Source organism: Pinus tabuliformis, chromosome 6 (genome assembly GCF_031772625.1).
Source record: "Pinus tabuliformis cultivar Carrire ecotype Pingquan chromosome 6, CPIR1, whole genome shotgun sequence".
Taxonomy (NCBI): Eukaryota; Viridiplantae; Streptophyta; class Pinopsida; order Pinales; family Pinaceae; genus Pinus; species Pinus tabuliformis.
The window spans coordinates 1,338,835,827-1,338,861,552 of NC_142292.1; the positions used below are offsets into that span (position 1 = coordinate 1,338,835,827).

At 34.9% G+C, this 25,726-nt stretch overlaps 1 pseudogene; it reads left to right on the plus strand.

Moving 5' to 3' along the window:
* The first annotated feature begins 16,426 nt into the window (after nt 1-16,426).
* Nucleotides 16,427-25,726, plus strand: part of LOC149263548 (homeobox-leucine zipper protein ATHB-8-like) — a 74,907-nt pseudogene continuing 65,607 nt past the window's right edge.

Genomic DNA, 25,726 nt, shown 5'->3' on the forward strand with positions numbered 1-25,726 from the left:
ATGAATGTCACTTAGATCTTAGGTGCTTTGATGGATGAATACTCACAATGGATAATAATGGACATAGATTTCCTATTTTGGATTTGTTTTTCTAAAAACAATCCATGTCCTCTAGGTCACTGATGTTTATTTCTCCCTGAAAAAAATGATAGTAATAACTAAACGGGGAAATTCAAATAACTGATTGGTAAACATATAAGTGAAAAATGAATAATTCCCTCAAACTTGCATGTATATGACCACCTCTATACTCATAATTATAAGGGAAATCAATAATAGTATAACCCTCAACATCATATTCTAACTAGCCCTTAATAATTTTACTCAACTGTAGCCAAAATACAATTAAAAAAAGAGCAAGAACAAATTCTTACAATAAAATATGTTGTTGGGAACATTAAGTTGAAAATACAAGCATCTGAAATGAAACAAATTTTTCTCAATTAGGGCCATAATTTATAGCTTTGATTATTGTGTTGCAACATTCAAAATATTAAATAATAGGGAAAATAGGTTTCAGCTCATCGAGGAGATTGAAGCTTTCCATGGTGATAAAATATAACTTTATGTATTATTTGGTCCATTGAAGCTCTGAAACATTGGCCGTACAAATTTACCATTCAAATAACAAATTCCTTGAATCTCAGATGCTTGCTCCACCGCTAAATAATTCAATATAAAAGAGTAAAAGTAAAATGACCATGAAACCTAAATTTTTTTCACCTTTAGGGGTAGGGTGGAATGCCCCACATTATTCAAAACATAAAGAAGTCAAAGACATAATGATATAATTATCTGAAATCCTTGCCTTTGTGTTCTATAAATCATTCCAGTGGTCCATCTTTTCTGGGATGGGAGAAACAATTTTCATTAGTAGTATGTTGTTAAAAAAAAAACCATAGGACTTTATCACTGTCATTAACATTATTCCCTATTTTAAAATTAGGATTGGAGAACTTAGTATTAAACTTAGAAGTTAAATTAAATTGAACTTTATAAATGATAAATTTTAACTTGATCCACCAAACTGAATCGAATAAATTTACCGAATGAAATCAAATTTATTGGTTGCGTCTTGATGATTTCCATATTCTGAATTTTTCCAAGTATTCTTCTATAATGAAATGTCAGACTATTCAGTTGAGGTAGAGGTTAATCTAAAGAATCTTTTCTTGTTCTTCAAGCAGTCTCATACCCATTTTCATATTATCTATATATCATATTTTATGTTGATATACGCAACATTTTAAAAAAAAAGGACTTTGTTGAAGTCAGTGACTAAGCCTTGGTAGGAAGAAAACAAAAATGTTTGTTCCTTCGTGTCCACACATTTTGGACTTCCTTTGGTGGTAAATAGAAAAATGTAAATAATACTATTATGTAATTTTACAAATGTATATTTTAGTTTAGTAAACTCTCTCTTATGCCAATGCAATGAAATCCAAATTATCTTCTTAGTTCTTCAATCATGGAAGAAATTCATATGCATTGGAAAACATTTTAGAGGAGTTCAATATTGTTGTTGCTTGCTTACAGTGGGATTAGAGAAGGGAAATTTGTTCACTAATCATAACTTTTATTACCTTTCTTTGGAATGCTGGATCCAATGGTGTCAGACAATGTTTGTCGTAAGTGCTACAATATTTTTCTAAGAAAAATATGCAAACCTTGTAATATTGAGAGAGTGTAGTGTCTAGGTTTTCAAAATGATTTTTTTTCGCTTTTTTGTTTATTACCTATATTATTTACAACATTTTTTATTTTCATTCCAATTTATTGCCTGGAAAATATACTGACAATTAGTGGCTTCTAATGCAAGGGTTTCAACTCGAGACTACATAGCGAAATGGTCAAGTTACACCATATATTAGTAATCTGAATATTTTTTTCTCTAATCAGATTGTTTCTTGTCAATCTCATAATTTTTATAGTCAAAACAAAAACACCAGATGCTACAACCAAACAATAATATGAACCATTCTCAATTGAAAAATCCCAATCACAATCTACAAGCCTATTTTCTTCGCCAACAACTACAACGGTAATAGCATCAGCGATATCTCCATCAACAACAATTTGCTTCAAATGGATCCCCACTGCCACAGTACAAACTACACCCACTTTCTCAAACACCGTATACAATGCCACATATCTCTAATAACTCTTATCCACAACAACATTAAACTCCACATGTCCTTTAGCACCAACATACTAGTGGTCCCTAGCATTCCAAATCCCGTTCACCGCCAACATTGTACCATCAACCACCCCAACCTATTTCATCCCTTACTCCATTTATGTCACAAAATGCACAAAAGAGACACTAAATTTTGCCTCACACACCTAGATAATGTTCTCAAGGGTTTGGATAATTGAGTTTGCAACCAAACCGAGTGCATCAATAACAACAACAACAATAACAATCAAAACATCAAGCACAAACGTAGAAACATAAGAACCAACCACAATGTTAGTAGGAACAATAGAGTCAAGTATCAAAAGGTTTGGAAAGGCGAAGCATGATAGTGTATAACCAGTTTGTAGAGATTGATCAAGGAAATTGGCATCAATGGCTTGTACCTAGAATTTAACATGCCAAAAAAAGGGAACAAATGGTGGAGATAGCACTCGGAGAAAGGATTTTTACTAGTCCATTTTCTTTGTAGTCAGCGAAATAAGTGATAATGTCAGGGATTATAAGCCAACAAGTTCAAACTGTTATGTAGGAAACAAGTATCATGTCTCAGACTTCAACCTTTTTTAGCATCAAAAGGTATTTTTGCAACAATCATCAGTAAAGCAGCAGTCTCAAGTTTCTTTATCCATGAAAAACCACCAATCATCAGTGTCATCTCCACCTACTGTACAACCACAAAAATAGGTGCATATCTCACAAGAAGAAAGATCATCCTCCATCCCTCCATTAGATTCAACATCACAATAACAAAGGAAATAAATCCAATCCCAACATGTTATTCACCAAAATCGTCTGCCTCATATGACAAAAAATGATGGTATGAGAAAAAACTTGAAGATAATTACTCAGAAATATAACTGGATCATGCATGGCTACAATTTATGGCTGCTAACACTCAGTCAAGGGGAAAACAGTGGGCTGCAAAAAATCCACCAAACTCGAAAATGTTTCTGTCAACGAGCTGGGAATAATGAGAATTCAAGGGTAGCTAAGCTTCATATGGATACTGGAAGCCAAAATGGCAGATTCCTTCAATGAAACATGATTCAAGTTGGAGCAACTAAAACCCTAGTCAACATCGAAAGAATGAACAACTCACAACCTTAGAGGTTTATGTTGCACTTTATTTATGGAATGTCTCCATTTTGTTTTGGAATTTTATTTTTATATTTTCATGGGTTTATTCCTTTTTACATTTTTCATTCTTATTGGCTACATATTTAGAGGTATGGATATATGTTGCACCCAAAATACATTGGATCTTAAAAAATATAGGATGAATGAATCATGGAGATATATCTAAAATAAAATAACTTTTATTTTGTTAGACAAAATTAACGAACAATTTGCTACCACCACATAACCTTTGCACAATATTATATATATTGGTGATCATTTTAACCTTCCACATTTACCTCAAACACCCATACTATGAGTAAGACATAAAATTACCCTACCATATTAACATTTGATTCACCTACTACCAAGCCAATTAAAACCCTTAACAAACTCGTGTACAAAATGGCCATTTAGTGTAAGATTTTTTAAACAAATAAGTTTCGAGCTAAGAATATAAAAAGATGGCTACACATAGAAATGGTAAAGAGGAAATTTTCCTATAAGAAGCCAATCATTTAAAAGAATAGACAATAGTGGAAAGTAACTTATATATACAAAAAACCAAGATTGGAGATCCTTTAATGAGACCAAATATTAACAATGAGACGAAGCTAGTGCTAGATACATTTTGTGTATTTCTTAGAATCACATTGTCAAGATGAAGGTCTCCTGAGGAATTATTTCTCAAAGGTTCCTTCTCAAACGTACTTTAAAAAAAAATCAATCCAATGTAAACCTTTGGTGAATCTCTCTTGGATATAAAATGGATGAATGGCATAAAAATATTTCTACACCTAACAATGGTAAACAAGAAATTTTCATATAATAAGCCAATCATTTAAGAAAAGAGAGAGGAAAGTGGAAATTTTTTTATATACCCAACAAACAAATTTCAAGATCCTTTAATGGATACAAATAAGAACCATGATACAAAGTTAGTTGTAGATGTATTTTGAATCTTTTTTATAGTCACATTGTTAAGATGAAGGCCTAAGAATTGTGGCTCTAAAGTTACTTCTCAAATGTGATTTAAAAAATGTCAAAACACATATAAGCCTTTAGTGACTATTTCTTAAATACGAAATGGATCAATGAAACAAATCAACTGCTAAAAAACTCTCTAAAGAATTTGGTGACCCATTAATAGTACTTGCAAATTAAGTGGAGACAATTTCTTTCACATAATTTAGAGAGAAAAGTGGGATAACATATGTTTTATAAAAGGAGGCCTAATGATTAAATGAGGAAAACATTGTGATGGAAGAAAACAAGAATGGAGTGATATATATCTTTGGATTCAACATGTACTAGGAAGACATGAGGACATGAAGGCATGACCACAGATATTATTGGCAAAGGCCAGAAAACATTACCATACCTTGCAAGGAATATATAATTGATGAAAACAATGTTGGATCAAATATCGCAAGAGAAATAGCAACAAAATTGGTTGATTCTTCAATTATTTTCAGTCAGTCTGATCTTGCCTACTCCAATGAGCTTCTCAACCATGCCAAGAAAATTTTCACTTTTGTTGACAATTATAAAGGAAAATATGACAACAACATTGTTGTTGCATAAAATTATTATGCCTCCCAGAGCAGATATGTATATGAAGTTCTTTGGGCAATGAAATGGCTTCATGAGTCTACTAGAGATTTGTCTGATATGAACTATGTGATTCAAAATATAGCTTCTCTAGGTAGAACATGATGAAAAATGACTGAATTCAGCTGGGATGTCAAATATGCAGTAGTTCAGTTCCTAGCCTCAAAGTCCCTCATGCAAGGCTGAGGTGGGCATAGTAATGTTGTTCTAGAGGATTATTAGGAAAAAATAGAGTTTCTCATGTGTGCGTGCTTGCATAAAGTAAATAGGATTGTATAGGAAAACCCAGGTGGTATCTTGTTTTGGAAAAAATGAAACAACATCTAGTTTGTCTCCCCATAGTGAGTTAGAGTGAGATTGGAGGCTAAAACTTGTTTTCCAATGATATTGGGCTATTTGTGTTCGATAAATGGCATCTAAGGGAGGATGATACAACCATTTTCAAGATTAGAGTAGCCCATTGTCCATTATTCTTATTCCCAAGTATGTAAAAAGTCAAATGACAAGTTTTACCCTATATTATTCTCTCCTTAAAAGGTAGATTTAATTTTGATCCCCATGTTTTTCTCTCCTTAAAATGCATATTTCAAATATTTGTTTGCATTTTTGTACTTTCAGCCTTCTATTGTTCATAGTTCTATTAGTTTGAAACTTGAACTTTGAAGTTTAAAGTAGATCGTTAATTTTTCGTATTTGGAAATTTATTTCCATTTACCATGGCCCCAAGAGTGAGATACCCTGCATGGATCGCTGTTGATCTTTTTAATAATGTGATGTAATGAAAATTTTGCAAGAAACATAAGGATTCATCAGTTGAAACAACACTTGGATGCTATATGAGGGCAAATTTACCCATGAAAGGCACAATTAGAGGAGACTAGACAGATTGGATTGGAGATGCAAAGTCAATTTTAAAAAATTTAAGAAAATAAGGCTAGGAAAAAGGAGGTAAATAATGAAATAGAGACAAAGAGGCAACTTTTTCCAGTGGGAGAAAATGTTGGTTTTGAATTTGAGGTTGAAGACTCTCCCTCTATCCCCTATACAAATGTCTTGGACCCCTTCCATTATGTTCCTACACTTGCTAGTGTTGATAAGCAACCTATCAAATAACATTCAAAGTTATGTCACAACAACCCTCGGTTATGTTAGTGGCTCTCAACCAAGTCAAAATAATCAACCTTAGATACCCATTATAAGAAGAAATATAAAGATGTTTTTGTGAATACATAGAATATGGTTTAATGATGCATCTATATCCCCTTCAATGCATCCCACTCTCCTTATTACCAGCCTATGTGGGATTTTGTTATTGATGCAAGAAAGACTTAAAAAGCCTTAGTTTGCATGACTTGAGAGAATTTATTTTGTAGAAGAGATTTCATCCATAGAAGAATACTTGAAGGAATTTATAGCTTCATCTGGTCATTTTTACCATATGTTAGATGAATGGATTGATGGAAATAATTGTACAACTATAAATTTGTGTAAATTTGTGAGTCTCTTGTTAAGCTGTTGCAGTTGGTGGATGGGGAAAAGCTAGCCATGGGATACATCTATGAGGCTATGGATTAAGTAAAAGAGAAAATAAGGGCAGTCATAAAGAAAGAATAGCTAAGTATGGGCTTATCTAGGACATCATTAATAACAAATGGAGCAATCAATTCCATCATCCTATACATGCAGCTGATTATTTCTTGAACACAAGGTATCATTACAAAGCTCACTTAGGGGAAGATCAAACTGTGGAGGTGAAAATGTGAAATAAATACCCCTCACCCAATAAATACTTAGGGGGTTTATCCCACTCAACTGATCGGGAGAGGTATGAACCCACTCGACTTAGAAGTGTCTTGGTTTTGTAATATCTTGTCTATACCCTAACTTTCCTACTTCGAAGAACCAATAAGATTAAAAATTAGAATATAAAGGTAACTTATTCATAACGTATCCATAGCGACATCATATGTCAAAACACATAGATATGTGATATTGTGTATCAAAATAGGTCGTAGTAGCAGATTCATTACTAACACTCTTGTATTTCACTCTTTCTCTCTTTATTCAAAGAATCAAAAACTATATGTGAGGTTCCTTATTAGAAAAACCTCAAATTTTCAATAAATATTTGAGTTTGCAATTAAATCTTGAGGCAAATTTCTTCAAACAATTTGTATTTTCATTGCTGTAGGTCTCCTTTCATACATTTATCTTCCACTAGATTGTATTATGAACTATAGGAACTTGAAAATAACTCCCAATTCGTTTAGTAAAATATCAATGATTCAAAAATTTCATATAAGACTGATGTATGAAATAAAAATAATAAAAACAATGGCAACGATTTTTTTTATTAATCACTGTGAAAATAAGTATTGCATGCAATGGATTAGAGGAACTTGATAATGTAATTCCAGTGAAATAGACTACAATTATTTATCTCTTTGCATGCGAAATAGATCCACATATCAGTTCATATTTAACTCATTTAGCAGTAGTATTTTCCCTTCAAATCATCCTCACTCAAGCAGGACTTGCACTAGTAACTCTTATGCTCAACTAGATGAAGGGAAGGATTCATATTCACTATGATTCTTACTCATTCAAGGATAACTTGCACCAGTAACTCTTACGCTCAGCTAGATGAAGGGAAGGATTGGTATTCACTATGATTGTTTTTAGAATGGGTTTTGAACATGAATTTTTTGCACCTCTCCAAGTTTATATACAATCACCATGTCCTCAGCAAGGGCCACCCACAATCAGAATAAATAAAAAGAACCATCCAACTTTTAGCAATGAAACTCGGCCCTGTCAGCAATTCTTCATCGCAATAGCAGAATGTATTACTCAGCCTATACAGAAGAGTAATCATACCACCTTTCTCCCGGACATCGAACTAGTGAAGAAAAAAAGAAACTCGCTCTCCAGGAAATGAGGAATCTCAAGCTATTGTGACCAGAGTGGAGATAAAAGGTTAAGTGCCACCTATCGAGCTATTGTAGTCAAAGAAAACTATAACTACAAGTTTGAAGTTTGCTAGAGGAGGGAAAAAATGTCCAAAGAAAGATGTGAAGGTTTCAAAAAATGAGAAGTTTTTGAAAAATGAGAAAGTTTCCAAAAATGAGATACTTAATTAAAAAGGAAATATAAAGGGATGCTTTTCCTTCCTAATGGGATATATACATTTTTCCCTCCATTGTGATTCAATGTCAAAAACGTTTTTATATCACTCACTTTTCTAATCTTTTAACTTATTAAAACTAGCTATTGCATTGAAAGGTGCAAGGGAAAGCAAATAAGAGTAGATGAAGGAGATGTTGTAGGTGAAAACAATGCATATATCACCTCTACTCTTTGTCTTTGCACCATTAGAAGCAGCCATATATCACCCATACTTGTGTTTTCTTCCACTACTTTTCATCCACGCATATTCCCTTCACGACGAAGAGACCTGCATACTATTTTTCATGTATGGAATTTTTCTCTTTTCGTATCTAGATAAAACAATAAAAAACCTATCAGCAGTTAAATTTTTAATCTCTATTCTATAGAGGGTAATTGGTACACCATATCTAAAATTTACATCAATATGTTAAATTGAACCTACTTGATTAATATATGCATCTATGTGGATTGTGGGCCTACCTTAGTTTCTTCCCATTTATTTCTCCTAACATGACTTGTTTGAACAGTAATGAGGAAAAACCATTGGAACATGATATACCTAACCATATAGTTCTCTTTTCATGGGTTTTCATAGGTATCGATGGATGAATAACCTATGGATGCATGTTATAGAATGAAATTCATGTAAGGTTAATTTGTCTTTATTTACTTCATATATATTTTTAAAAAATAAAAATATTTTGTTGTTGAAATTTTAATCAAAATAATAAGATATTGAACATATTTTATACACCAAAATTGTGTGTCTTCAATTTATTTAAGAATGTAATAATACATATATAAATAAATAAAAGTTTATTTTGAGACAGACATGCTATCTTGGCACATTAAAAACCTATTGAGGAAATTTCAATTATGCACTAACTTAAAAAATCTTGTTAATCAAAATATTTCATCAAGCCATGAACAAAAAACCTCATAAAAACACATAATAAGAATACACATGTTGAGACCAACTCTACGTTACATTGATCAATACATTAACACACCAAAACCTTTTCATGTATGATAATAAGCATGACATAATATTCTATAAGATAGGTAAGAGTTAATAATCCCAACTTTCACCCTTAGTGAGTTGGACATGTCTTTATCTTTGTTAGGTAAGTATTCATCATCATCTTCCATTGGTTCAATACAGAAAAGACACTCTAGTGTATGAACAAAGTATATATACGATCTAACTTGGAATTTGTGTCTCATTCCTCAATGATGTAGACATTACCAAATTGTTAGCATCCACATAATTGAGTGGAAATCCAACAAAATACATGGGTACCTAACTATTGCAACTACTAAACCACTAATATCTCCTTCGATTACATGGTTCATTCATATTTTAATGAAATCCACCTAAATGTATAGGAAAAGTTAGGTCTTTAGGGCTATCTCGCCTCCTAAAGTTCACAGCCAACACAATCCACTTATAGAGAATTCAAATGACACATTTCCCATACTTTATGAGAGGTTATACATTATATAAAACAAGATATCCAGATCATAAAGGATGCATGGATAATCAATATGACTTCTTAGAAGTGTCATACAATGATATTCCCTTAACAAAATACATAGGTAGATATGGTACATAATATTTGCATGCTCCATGTTATGGAGGCAATAAGTATAAAGCTTTTATAATATCACATGTTATTACAATATTCATCCCAAGTAACAACTTTAACTAAGATGAAGCTCATTATCATCAATGATCAATATATATAATCTACAAACACCATGTTAGACATTCTCCAAATATAAGATGTGATTCATCTTTCCATATGGTCCTATTTTTTAATCAATATAATAAAATGTGTACCCTATTTGTCCATCTCCAACCAATCTCCATTGCTACCACAAGGAATATCATTGCCATGATTTTGGATGAAATTCAAAGAAACTCTTTATTATGTCTAGAACATCATTATGTCCTCCTTGTTGCAAAATCACAATTCCAACTAAGAAATATCTATCGTTAATAGTAGGCGTTAAACAATATTTCTTCAATTCATCTTTCACCACTATAAAAACCAACCACTAGTTATTCATTGTAGAAACTTTCTAACATCTCTACAAAAAATTCTTCATATATGCTACTCCACTATGATTTACTTGTAGTATTGTCATCTCAAATAACATACGAATAGAAGACCAATCATACATTTTGGCCACACATTGGGACTGCACAAAATAATTAGGAACTTATTGTACTCTAAGCACAAACATCAACCTAGCTATAAACATTGAGTGATATGGAGTTTTATGAACATACTTCCATCCATAAAGAAAATTATGTACCCAAATAATGTTCCCACTAATTCTCTAGTAAAATATTATAGATATAAATTCATCCAAATTGACCTTGCACTCTATACCTACTAATCTAAGGACTTATGACACCACATTCATTAGGCAACCTTTCATCAATGATCAACTAGAGGTGATACAACTTCTCGTTATATTTTCCTTTTAGCTACAACCTGCCATATCAATCAAAGTAAATAATTCCCTTTACATTAAAAAGTGTTTCATTAAAATGCTACAATACTCAAAAAAAGATAGTGCTACATATTACTAAAGAATTTTCTCTATAGATTTATCTACGGCAATGAACGTACTTGATGTCTTCATATACATCATCAAATTATGGATTCAACATTCATCTTAGATATTCATACGTTCCCTTTTATTTGTTAGCATCATGAACATTAAAAAAATGATTGCTATCCCATATTGGATTAATGAAACTCAATACACTTTTTAAGTTTTGACTTCAATAAATTTTTATCACCACCATCAAAGTTGTACATAAACATGTACAAATGGAATTTTATTTAAGTATATAATCGTTCTATCAAAAAAACATAAGGCTTTCATACAATATCATTTTTTCTATTAAGATAACCATGCCCAATTATTGGCCACAGTGGGAAGTATATTTGGTTTGTTCTTGAAGTAAACCACCCAAGGGATGTGACTTCTAGGACTCATTCAAGAAGTTGATATCTACCACATGAACAAAGCCACATAAACTTAAAATTTCTCTCAATAACGTATATACAGGGAGTACATGTTCTACTGTATTCCAATCCTTCCCCAAATCCAAAATACAACTAACAATAGAAGATAAAGAAACAAATGAAGAGAGAGTACCCGAGGATAGTGTTGTCGAAGTAGTGGCTATGTGGAGTTGTGGACAACTAGATATGTACCTCATGTAAGCCCCATCAATCATCATAAGAACAGTTGCAATGAGGCCTGGAGTTTGATTCGTCGAGATAGTAGGGGAATCTGAGATAGTTGTAGAAAGGATGATAGGGGTCATTTCCATCAGGACAAATCCTTTCTCTTTCATCTTGGAGATGAGGTCTTGTACTTTCCTTTGTTTCCATTGAACCCAAGTGGAAAACTTGTATAATTAAGGTTTTGTTTGTGACATTTGTGACATATGAAGAGGATGCCCTTATAGTCTAAAGTCTGAGGAGAAGTTATGCCTCGATGTTGGAGTTCCATTTCACCCTAGAAGCCATCTCTGATTTCCAAATTTAGTGATACCCTCACCATATTCATCTCCGTTGAGTATTTCCATGAGAGGTTGACCTCCAAGCATTCCCCCAACTTGTTTCCAATCTCCTTGAGAGCCTCATCCAACAATAATTGTACTTTTAGTCCTGGAGGCTGAGCCCAAATAGGGGCCTTGTCTAGTCCCTCCCGAGTGGGATCAAAAGTAGCATTCCAATGCTTAACAATGAAAGGGATGCAAGAGTCGATACTACAAACTGTATGTAGATCCCATTGAACCTCTTCAGACTTGTTGAAAAATAAAATGAGGAAACATCTTACTAGTATCTTACAAGTTGGAAATGAGTTGATGGGAGACCCCCACTCCTTTTTCATACATTTTTATATTGTATTACTAATAAAACAATGAGAATGAGAAAAAGCCACCAATGTAAACTCATACATTTGAAATACATCGTGTAGCTTGATCTTGTCACCCAGAATCAAGGAGAGTATTGATTTTCCACGACACTCGAGAATTTATGTCAGGGTCTTAGAATATATGACACTACCAAATCTAATGCTACAACTAACTAATCTTCATAGTGGAATAAATATAGTAGTAAATAAACGCATGCACAAATATACAAATTTTTACAATTTTTCAATAACCCAACTTTGTTATATTGTCAATCTATAATACAATAGTCTAGGGCTCCTGTACTAGGGATCATGGCCCTCATACAATGAATCATACAAGGAATACAAACTAGGGTTTGGTGTAAGTTCTTTGAAAACCCATATACCCTGAAGAAGACAACACTTGACCTACTCGCTATTGTGGCACCCTGCAACCCTTTCAATCCAGGTGTCCTAAACACATATGTCAGTGATTTTTGTCTTGATTTGTAGCAACACCAATCTTCCTCTATTAATGATCCTTCTCCTTTAGGCCACTGAAAAAGACTCCAATTTTCCCTCTAGATGATAATTAGTCCTTCAAAGAATCAACACATAGAGTCTTCTGGTCAGTTGTTCAAAACTCTATTTGTCAAAAACTTCTACACTATCCACTACTACTCCTCAACACTTAGGGACTTCTTCCCACTATTTCCTTCATGTGCTACTCCAATGAAGACAAAATTAGGCCATGAAGGGCTTCCCCCTATCACTCTAAGATGTTATTCTCTTCAAAAATATTTGGATGGGCAAACTTCTCCCTTGGCTTCCTTCTTTTGTCATTCAAAGACAAGTCCTTGAGTTTTCCAAATATACCTCTCTTAGAAAACCTATAGTCCTTCAACATATGCAATTAGGGATTCCTTAGAAATCAACTTTTTTCCCTCCAAACAACCTTAACATGGCCAAAAAATATGTTCTTAATTGGGGACACTCAACGATCTTGCAAAACCATCAACATAGGAGAACACTTACCTCTGATCAAGGACATGTTCCTCTATTGTTGCTCATGGACGTGTGTAAATATCAAACTTGAGATTTTCTTCCTATTTAGGGCACCGTTTGAGCCCTCAAACTACCACCAAATTCTCGTTATCCATTCCTAATAGGCCAACCCTTCCTCGCTACTAGTCAAGCCACCTTAGGACGTTATTATAGCTCCTCTTTAACTGCAAACTCGCCCTAATATAGGGCTCGATCCCTCTTGTAATAGACCAGCGTACTTTGCCCCTATTTACTTAAGAATATCAACCTCAAACCATGAAATTTTATGTCCCTCATGATTGCGGCTAGCCTCCTATTCCTACTCAGAATTGTGCAAAACATTAACAAACTGAGAAACAATCCCTTTCCACCCACGACCCTCTCCTCTTGAGATGTGACTACATAAGATGATATCCACAATGATGATTTGCACTTGGGTTGGTGAGAATGAGCCTCCTTCTTACTCTTATTTATACCTTTCTCTAGGGTGACATCTAGCCCTTCAAGAAGCCCATTCTCCTTCAAATAGATAAAATAATGCATTCAAATATGATGTCAAGGGACCTTCGACACATTCCCAGATCCAACCTCAAATGATTTTGTCGCCATGATATTTAGGGTTCCAAAGTACACATATATTTTTTTCAAATTATTTCATTTTTGTGAAAAATCAGGTTTCAGGATCGAAGCCTACAGGGTAAGGGTAAAGTAATATAGTTATTAAGAAATCGATTACTGGAAAGAAAGCATTGACCAAATATAACTCATGATTCTAGTAAGTCCAACATGCGTGAAAGGACCTATCGAGGATCAAAGTAGTCACAACCCTCCAATTTTTGACTCTCATAATGAACTTCCTGCACTCCATCAAATCCAAAAACCTTGGATTTCTCAATTTGAAATACAAAAATTTGAAAAAACAAAATCAATCGAGAGGCTTTATTACTCACCCTTCCTTAACAATTCTAGGGTCAGACAGTTGTGATGATATCACGAGCTTTGACACGAGATTGGGTAAGATGCTTATAAATACCATGACCATAAACAATGGCAACAATACCCAGCTTCTGACCACAGTGTCTAGCACCAAATCCTCAACCATTATTACAAATCATTGTGACTAACACTTAGTTGGAAATAACAAAAATCTTCCAAAGACAAATTTATCATAACCAAGGGCTTTCTATGTAATTTTAAGGTTATGTTGATTGCTATTTTAGATGAAAACCATGTTAGGGTAATTTCATGGTGATGTGAACTTCCATTATTATGGAAGTGGTTCATGTCCAAATTTTATGAAGGAATTTTGATAGGATGAGTTAAAATTTTTTTCAATTTGGATTTTTTCTTTCAATTTCACTTTTAGTGTTGTATTTTTAACAAGCCTATATCCATCTCAAATTTGGATTTAGCAATAATTGAGACAAATTTATTCTCTTCTCAATCTAAAAGAGGTTTTGACCTCAAGATATTTTACCTCTCTTGACAATTGGTAAATCCGTAGTTAAGATGGATTTGGGTTGGTTTAATTATTAATTAAAATTTATTATATGTATAATTATTAATTTTTATTTTTATTTTATTTTAATGTTTTCAATTTTATTCTATTTTATATTTATTTTCACATAATTTGATCTTGTAAATTTTTTAACAAGATGTGATAGTACATTACAAAATATTTTCCATACTAGGTTGGAGAGCACATATATCATCTAGAATACACCTAATCGATGTGCCCTTACCAAACACAAGCTAGACATCTTTCATCATGTGGAATGTCAAAGTGCTTGTCTCACCATGAGTGATGTTGTATCATCGCCACCCAACTATATGCAACCTACTATCACACCCCCTAGCCAAGCATGTTATAAGAATCAACTACCTAATGTGAGGCCATGTTATCATCCATATAATCTAAGACATTGATAATTGATGAAGATAATGCTCCTCCTTCATCAAGAATTCATGTATCTTTGATGCACTTATACATAATATTTCATTACTAAAAATAAAGCACATAGATAATCACATAGCCAAGTGTTATGGCTCAAAAGTCCACCCCCTAGGGTCAAGAAACTAAGAATATTCTTTGCTAAGTTAGAGTATCAATTTGTGGCAGGTGAAAGATAAAAAAAAACATTATTTTTAGGGATCAATTCTCCTTCCAAGTGATATGGACAAAACTAGAAGGTCTATAAATGCTCCTTCGTAGTGTTTGAGGTTGAAGTGGAAGTCCATCAAAGCGCTTTCTACACTTGACCTTTGAAATAGTGTGAGAATTCAGCGAGAAAAGCTTAGATTCAGTCCAAATTAACAACTTTGTTTAAAATAATCATTGTTGATTAAAAAAAATATTGATTTGGCCTATCTTAATCATCACCTTGATATAGTTAAGAAAGTCTCTAGGTGCAATGAAGTTAAGTCATGATGGGAATCTATATAAACAATGCTCTTCACTAGTCATGGGAAGGAGAAGGAACTTATGCGAAATCCTGTCAATGATTCAACCATGATAAACGTGTGCATCCACACCAGTGAGCATATTTTTTATGGAGCATATCCTAAGTATAGGCTTGGAGGAGCCATCGATGTATTCCATTTCTACCAAAGATAAATAGTAACAAACACTTTCCCCATTATCTATCTTTCATGCTCTATTTTATTTGATGTTATTGATGTTTTATGTTTATACTTAGAGGCAAAAGTGGATGTAAAAACATATGCAAATAAATGAAAACTTGGATGCAAAACAAGATGCAAAAAGGGATGTAAAAGTGGATGAAAACATGGGTGCAATAGGCGAAACAAAATTGGATGCAAAAAATGGATGTGAACATGGATGCAAAATTGGAAGAAAATGTTGGTACAACAATAAGCGCAAAACATGGCGCAAATTGTGGCACAACAAAAGTGGATGTAATGATATATGAAAAAAAAAAGCAAACTTTGATGCAAAAATGGAAGTAAAGGTGGATGTAAATGTGGGTGCAACAGTGGATGCAAAAGTTGATGCAAAAGTAGATGTAAAACAAGACACAAAATTTGATGCACATCCTAAATAAAAAGTGGAAAAAAAAAGGGATGAAAAATTAGATGTAAAACTTGATGAAAACCTAGACACAATTGAGGGTGCAAACATGGATACGAAATTAGAAGAAAAAGTGGGTGCAAAGGGAGGTGTCAAGCTAGGTTCAAATTGTGGCACAACAAAATTGGATGCAATAGTGGACACAATAATAGATGAAGAAGGGGATGTGAATATGGATGCAAAAGAAGATGCAAAAGTGAATGCAGCAAAGTAGATGAAAAATTAGACACATACTTCAATGGAAAACTTGGGGCACAGGGCATGCAAAAAATGATGCAAAAATGGATGCAAAATATGATTCAAAAAAGGATGCAAAGGAGGATGCAAAAGATGTTTCAAATGTTGAAGCAAATGTAGGTGCAAAATGTGGATGCAATAGAGGATGCAAAAGTGGTTGAAACAAAATTAGGTACCAAACATGACACAAAAGATGGAACAAAACCTAGTGCAATGGATGGCACAAAACTTGGCATAAAACATGGTGCAAAACCTAGCATGAAACCTATTACAATACCTGGTGCTCAACTTGGTGTAAGAACTAGTGCAAAACACATGCAAATTTTGCATCAAGTTTTGCACCATATTTACTAAATGGACGCAAGTAGCACCGAAAATGGGCTCTAGATGCAAAATGGAATAAACAAGGGATGCTGATCATAGGATTTTGTTGTAGTGAGGCATGAAGTAGCTTTAATTCATATTCAAAAATTCATGATAAACACAATTTCCATAAATCCAAGGAAATAATACTTTTTGTTTTATATAACAATAACATGTATTCTTTTTTATAAGCTAAGAATTTGTGTTATTTCTAAGTTTTCACATGCATTGTGGATAACATAAAAGAATATTTATTGGATGGATCTCATGCTCTAAACCAATGTCTTGTACAAAAACCTAGGGACACAGGCCCTATGATGTTCCTCTAGGAATCATGACTCATGCACCATGATGTATTACCAATTGATCAATAGGTACATTACCCATAAGAAACTTTAGCATCATACCTAAACCATGAAAAATGCTACCTATTAGCTCCACATGAGAGAGCATACATTTATCAAGATTTTTACATGGGAAAGAAACAAAGGTCCTACCAACGAATTGTGGTTGTGAGTGGTACATTAGAATAACTCAAACAATTTGTTTATCTTGAGTGCATTTTTAAGGAGTAGGAGCCAACAACTTAAGTATGAATAGTTCTAAATAAGGATAATGTTATGTAGAGGGGGGACTATAGCATCATAATTGCTCCTAGGTCAATAGAAAGTTTGATCTAGGTCCAAGTGTGACAAAGGACCCTTCCAAGACCTTTTACTTTTGTGATGTGTTAAATTGCATTTTTAAAAGAACATTAATGAATACATATGCATACTGTAAAGAAGAGGAACATGATAATCATCAGCAACATATAATAACAAGATGTTGATAACAGAGTTCATCCAGGAGGGACTACATCTCCGGGAGCTAGTGTCAAGATGGTGTAGGCTGCTACATTAAGTGATGTAAATAGTGATGATGTACATAGAGGTGATGTCACTATCATACAAGGAAAACTCCCTAACGCAGTAGTGGTTCCAAGATATGTTCCGCTACATTAGCTCTCGATAAAAAATACTCCTATCAGTATGACATAAACTCATGCATGATGAGCATCCCACCAACATGGCATAAGAGGGATCTCAAAACATAACATGACAAATCACGACAACAAGTACATCACATAGACAATTCCCCATCACATCAAGTAGGAATCATGCAAACAAGTAATAAACAAGATCCCTCATCAACATCAAATAGGGATCTATGCAGCACAATGCATAGCAAAATAAGTACGTGAACACACTGCATATACCTCACAATTAGAGGCCACCTGAAGAAGTCGATGTCAAACTACTGAAGTTGTTCATTCCATTGATCTCATAGCATCAATCACATGGAAATGGCTGCTCACACATGAATGTTGACACCTGCAATCCACTTAGAAAAGTGGCTAAAAAATGAAATGAGCGAATGAAAAATCTGAACGCACCATCAGATTTGTGGTGTTGAATAGTACAAAATCGATAGTCAAATTTCTAAATTCTAAGAAATTGAGAATCTGGGGCTCAAGGAATCTTTTAGATTCCCCCTAGATTCCCCAAATATTACCTCCTTTGGGTCCTCTAAAATATTCAGCTCAGATCGAAATTTCAACTAAACCATCAAATTCCTTGTGGAATTTTGAGAAAAATGAGTGTGAAGTTGGTTGTATTTTGACTCTAGCGAATTTCAGTGTCCAAGAAATCTAGAAGATTCCTTCAAGATTCCTCAAAGATTCGTTCTGCTCGGAATCTGTGAATCTGCTGCTCAAAGGGGAATCTAACCCCGCCATGGCGTTCCCTGTGAAAATCTATGAAAATTGACAGTAAACTTGGTTACATTCTAATAAAAAGAATTTTTATCTCCTCGGAGAATCTTTGAGAATAAAAGAATATTTTGACTCAAAATACCTCCAAATCATGGTTCTGCTTAGCACTGCAAATCATGGTTTCATTATACATAACTTTGTTCGTGACATCTCTGTCCCGTTGGCTCTCTCCCCATTCTATTCTTCCTCCGCTCTACCTGTGCAAATGACGTGAGGGGTTATATATACAACCATTGATAGATTTAACAAGGATTTTTTTGTGGCTTGTTGGTGGTGGGGTAGTTTAGGAGGGCGGAGGTTGCAGTTTCAAACCCCCACATCCCCAAAATAGCGCGTAGTTAATTCTTTTTTTAACGCCGCATGGTTTGATTTGATATGTTGGTTGGGGTTTGTTTTAATGGATGGACGCAATACCCCAGCTACGACAACAAGGCCAACCTATCATTGTTGCTTCAACAAGTGATGAAAAACACATCATTATTGCAACACATGATTTACAAAAATAAGATCAAGCACTATTGTTTTTCTTTGACAAGTGGTGGAAACGTGACATCACTTTCAAAATTCAACATGTGACACCACATAAGACCAGACATCATTGTTGTTGAACAAGTGATGGAAAACACATCATCACTTTTACATTTTAAAATGCAACAAATGATTCACAAAATCATGACCATGAAACCACAACATGTCTAGAAACCATTTTTCACTTACCAAGGTGAATGGGTCACCTCCTTGTGGTGGCTTGTCTTGTCAAACAATTGTTTCAACTGGTTCATGCACCGATGCTTTGTGTTTAAGGCGCTGCTCTGGATGGAGCCTCCAACAAGTGGCTCTTTGATGGCCACATCTATCGCAATCACTGCAGTAGGTTTTCTTCCTCTAGACCTACTTAACATGTTTCTTTACCTGCTGTTGAGAGGTTCTTTCATGCCTCATCCTTTTGTGTGCTGTCATTCTTTTCTAACGCTTAGAAAATGTATGGTTATGTAATCCACAGAAGGTACATGATTTTCGATGCCATGTTTTCTGTTCATCATTAAAAGCATGATTATAATCGAAATGAACATTTGAAAATCGAAATTGGTTATACCTTTCCCTGTTTTTTATGGTGTAATTATGGTGATGAGAGCTTGCCTCAGCTCTTTCCCTGTAATGGGTGCTGCCATGGGATGATGGGGATGTGTTCCCATCATTCTCTTTCTTCGACAATTTCGACGATGTCTCAGAAGAATCTGACACCTTCGAGCATTCTCCTTTGGTGTATCTCGAGCCTATAAATTAAGGTCTCTCCATAGCCTCCAATGCTTGAGTTATGCCTTAGTTATTAACACCAAGTTCTTTTTCCTCCTCGTGCCTCGTCTTGGTAAGGGGCCTCATGTTTTTCCCTATGATTGGGATCTCCACTTATCCAACAGAAGTCATACTATGTGACAATGAAACTGAAAGGAAATCAACATATTTTACCTCCTCTGTTGATTTGGAAAGAACTGTTGAGGGCTTCTCATCATCTGTTGGTGGTGGTTCACTAATTGTCTCAGCGCATTCCCCAACTTCCTTTCTAACATACCCAAGTCTTGCCTGATGCGGTAATTCTTCTACTTTGATGGGGTTGACAATGCCTTGGCCATTAACACCTAATCCTTTTCCTTCATACCCCATTCTCCTCAATAGTTTGGAGCCAATTCCTGTGGTATGATTTTCGAAAACAACGAAATCATCATCAGGACACATACATGAATTTGGAGAACTACTTTTTACCTCACATGGGTCATGCTGCAGCTCTTCCAAGGCCTTGTCCTTAGCTTGTAGTTGTTGTAGCAAACTCTATTTTTCCTCTTTCTCTTCATGTAGAATCATCTTCAACTTAGTGTTCTTTTTTTGAAGATTCTAATTTGTTATGCTTCAGGTCTTCTAGAGCCTCTTTCGTGGCTTGCAACTGAAGCTACAATCGCTCCTTTTCCTCTATCTCTTTTTGTAGATCTTAATACAATACCTCCACCTTTTGGGAAATTTTGACCATGGTCTCGTACATCACTTTTTCATCCTCTGTTGCTGCACGTTCCATTCTTCACACTTGCAATTCACATCAATGCAAAGACCACTCTGATACCACTTGATCCAGGTCTGGGTGTGACAAAGGACCCTTCCAAGGCCTTTTACTTTCATGATGTGTTAAACTACATTTTTAAAAGAACAGTTATGAATACATCTGCATACTATAAAGAAGAGGAACATGATAATCATCAACAACATAAAATAATAAGACGTTGATAACGGAGTTCGTCCAGGAGGGACTATGTCTACGAGCCCTGGTGTCAAGATGGTGTAGGCTACTGCATTAAGTCCTATCAATAGTGATAATGTACATAGAGGTGATGTCGCTATCATAAAAGGAAAATGCCCTCACGAAGGAGTGGCTCCAAGAGATGTTCCATTATAGGAACTATCAATTAAAAAGACTCCTATTAGTATGACATTAACTCATGCATGATGAGCATCCCACCAACATGGCATAAGAGGGATCTTAATGAAAACATGCATGATGACAACCTGAGTATCCGATCAACATACAACAAAGGGATCTCAAAACATAACATGACAAATCATGAAAACGAGTACATCACATAGACAATTCCCTGTCACATGAAGTAGAAATCATGAAAACAAGTAATAAACAAGATCCCTCATCAACATCAAACAGGGACCTATGCAGCACAATGCATAGAAAAATAAGTACATGAACGCACTGCATATACCTCACAACCAGGGGCCATCAGAAGAAGTGGATGTCAAAATTCTGAAGTTGTTCGTGCCATCGATCTCATGACATCACTCGCATGGAAATGGTTGCGCACACATGAATGTTGACACCTGCACTCCACTTAGAAAAGTGGCTGAAAAATGAAATGAGCGAATGAAAAATCTGAATGAACCATCAGATTTTTGGCGTTGAATAATGCAAAATTGAATGTCAAATTTCTAAATTCTGAGAAATTGAGAATCTAGGACTCAAGGAATATCTTAGATTCCACCAAGATTCCCCAAAGATTTCCTCCTTCGGGTCCTCTGAAAATTTTCTTCTTAGATCAAAATTCCAACTGCACCATTAGATTCCTTACGAAATTCTGAGAAAAATGAGTTTGAAGTTGCCTTTATTCTGACTCTGGTGAATTTTAGCGTCGAAGGAATCTGGAAGACTCCCTCAAGATTCCTCAAAGATTCCTTCATTGGGAATTTGAAAATTTGTTGCTCAAGAGGTGAATCTAACCTCGCCATGGCATTTCTTATGAAAATCTATGAAAATTGACTGTAAACTTGGTTACATTTTGATAAAAGGAATTTTTACCTCCCAGGAGAATCTTTGGGCATAAAAGAATATTCTGCCTCAAAATGAATGCAAATCATGGTTCCATTATACGGAATGATGTTCGTGACACCTCTATCCCATTGGCTCTCTCCCCATTCTGTTATGCCTCCGTTATACCCATGAAAATGACGTGAGGGGTTATATATACAAACATTGGTAGATTTGACAAGGATTTTGTTATGGCTTGTTGGTGGTGGAGTTGTTTAGGAGAGTGGAGGTTGCAGTTGCAAACCCTCGCATCTCCAAAATAGTGCGTAGCTAATTCCTTTTTTAATGCCGCATGGTTTCATTTGATATTATGTTGGTTGGGGTTTGTTTTAATGGATGACATGGTACTTCATATGAGGTCGGCCGGCGGGGGCTAGCCCACGTGGCTGGGTGGGTTCAAGTCGTGCCGACCTCACCTTAATATATGCGTATGGTTAATGGTGGTAAGGAGAGGCGTGGGTGGTAGGGTTGGTGGCCCACCACTGCCATTTTTTTATATATATATATATATATATATATATATATATATATATATATATATATATATATATATATATATATATATATATATAAGGCATATTCAAAATTTGGATTTTAGGTCGAAGGATTCTTTTTAACCAGGCCATGTTTTTTCCTGGAATCTCGTTGGAGTTGGCCAGATTTTGTTCACCCGAAAAGGCCAAATTGTGTCTTTTTCAAGCCTACCTAGTCATCAAAAAGTCAACCCAAATTTGACTGCCTCTATCTTCCTCATCCAGACTTGGATTGACGAACCGTTCACACCATCGCAATCAAGATGATGAGGTATATGCCCTGGTCTTGGTTCATGCATAATACAAAATACTTTGTGTTTTGAGTTTTCCTGAGTCCTCTTTGTCTGTGTGTGTCTCTAGAGCCACCTAGATCAATGTTGTTCAAAGGTACTTTATGTTGATTTAATGTTTTTTTACATTCCTTGGATGCTTAAAGCTTAGGATAATTATTATAGTAATTGTTTCCTCCTGCAACCATATTTACAGCCTTAAAAGCCATACATTGTGCTCAAAAAATCCAATTAAGATTCAACTAGGAGTTTGAAATCTCATGTATAATGAATGTATATTATGGTCTAGGTGATGGTTCAAGACCAAACCTAAACATGTAAATCCTAAGACATATTCCTTTATTAGTCAGGTCCTATACATGAGGTTTTAAAAAATAATAAAGGCCACGTAAAGGAAATTTATTTTCTCATATGAGTAATATATGCATATAACTTAGATGGTTCTTCTATCTTGGATGAACCTTGTTAGGTGTAAGAGCCTATGAATTAATTCCTAGCCTAGAATCCATTGAGGATCATCATTAGTGTAAGAGGCCCCATATCAAAATTATTGTTTCTATGCGCTAGCTAAAATACTATTAAGATGCCATGTATGGTGGTTTGACACTACAATAAAAAAGGACATTGGTGAGGGGTGAAAAATGTCACCATAAGCTCATTGGTGACGCTCAAAAGAGTCTTCGTTACCAAAACCTGAACGTCACCATAGGTGGTGTCACCAAAAGTATAGGTGTTGTAGTGACATTCAAAGTTCGTCACCAATAATGATTTGTATAATGATGGATAGTGACCATCACCATTTCATATGAGCAATGGCGACAAACCATAGCCTTTGTCACCAAATCCAGAACACCACTGAGGTGGCGTCGTCAAAAGTATAGGTGTTGTAGTGACATTCAAGTTCCATCACCAATAATTATTTATAATGATGGTCAATGATCATCACCATTTCATATGAGCGATGGTAATGGATCACAGCCTCCAAAAACCAAAAACTGAACATCACCAAAGGTGGTGTCGCCAAAAGTATAGGTGTTATAGTGACATTCAAGGTCCATCAAGAATATTGATTATAATGATGGATAGTGACCATAACCATTTCGTATGAGCAACAACGATTTACTGTGATGGATATTTCATGGACATCATTATTGGTTCATATATATGGTGACGTTCATTAACTATCATGAAAAGTCACATTGGCAGAAGTATAGGTGTTGTGGTGACATTCAAGGTCCGTCATGAATAATTACTATAATGACAGACAACAATCATCACCATTTCATATCAACAACAGTGATTTATGGTTACAAACTGGTGACCTCTAGTATTGCAGCAATAATGCTGCAACTCCTGGGGCTTCCTTCTTTACTTTTATCAACCTGGTAGTTCGTAATAAACTTGGAAGCAACAGTGTTGTATGAACAAGTACTAACTCTTACTACAGCCTGTCACTTGATCAACTGGCACAAGTTCGCTAGTAGCTTAAGCCAACTTCTTTGAGTTCTCAAAAGAATCTTTAACTCTAATGAAAGGAAACTAACTATACAGGGGCTATTCTACTTGCAGAAAGCGAAGGAAAATTGAAATGAAATGCAAACCCTAGCAAACCCTAGTAAACCCTCATTTTGTAAGAAAAGAGATGAAAACTACTGAAATGGGTGCAATTGACTATTGGAAAGAAAAACTTCCTTTATTCAAGCTACTTCTGAAGAGAAATGAGAAGAAATCATCTTCTTGTACTTTTGAGTATTTTTATGTGAAATTATTATGCTTGTGATTTGATTGATTGTGACGGTGCAAAGGGTTGATGGTAAAAGAAGATGGAGTTGGCTTTTTCAAATGGCAATGAAGGAGTGGAGGGGTCCTAAGAAGCCCATAGTACCCTTCTAAATACTTCCATTGCAATCAGACTTTGAAAAATGACTCAGAATAATTTCTACAGGAGGCTGCAGGGGATCTGCAATAGGTTCTACTGGAGGATCTACAGGAGGAGGCCAAAGGCTATTTTTGGAGGTTTGAAGGTGGAAAAATTATGGGAAAAGGGAAATGAAGGCTGGATGGAGGTGTTGAGAGGTCTATAACTTGTCAACGAAGATTAGGAATGAAAGAGATTGTTGGATTTGTTCAAAGGGCAAGAAAGCAACTTTGTGGAAAAACGAAGAAATTAGGGCAGATTGGTGAGATGTAGCGAATGAGTGGGGAAATCTTGAGAGATGAACTAGTACATGTTTTTTATGGAGGAATGATAAGCTGGAATGTTCTACAGGAGAGTTGCACACTTACTTCTCAAAACTGACCAAAGCAGGAACCGAAAAAACAGAGTTTTGTCTATTCTAACCTAAATTCTAACCTAAATCCAGACAAATGTTGAAGATAACTTTATGAGCTGAATATTATACAAGAAAACCATGGTAAATGAACATGAAATGATCTAAGCATGTGAATCCAAACTAATATCAACTTCTCCAACTAGAAATATCACACTAGCAATTTCATTGGAAAAGTAAAAAAAATGTTTTTGGTGGCAGCAGTAGTGCCTTGACCTCAAATCATGGTCCCAAGGAGGGAGAAAGGAGATCAAGTCCTGCTAGTAGCCCTTTTAGATCTTTTTTTGTCACTGCAGAAAACTACTTAAGCAACTCCAAGCAAAACCAACTATTCTAATCATCAAAAACAACCTAACTTAAGAAAGCAGGATTAACCTAAACAACATAAATTATCTCATTAATGCAAGCAAAAGCATATAAATACACAAAGGAGGTGCTGGATAGCTTGGTTTGGGCCCTAACCTAAGAGCTTCAGCCATCTAGGAATGATCAGTGTTGGTTCAAAACTTGGTTCATCTTCATTTATCAAAAAATAGTAGTTACATCACAAAATTGTCTTAAAAAATAGCTCGAAAATGAGCTGAGTGCAATGCTGCACAAAAGTGTGAAAATATACTATGAAATGGCTATCATCTCACTAAAAAAAACTAACGCCCT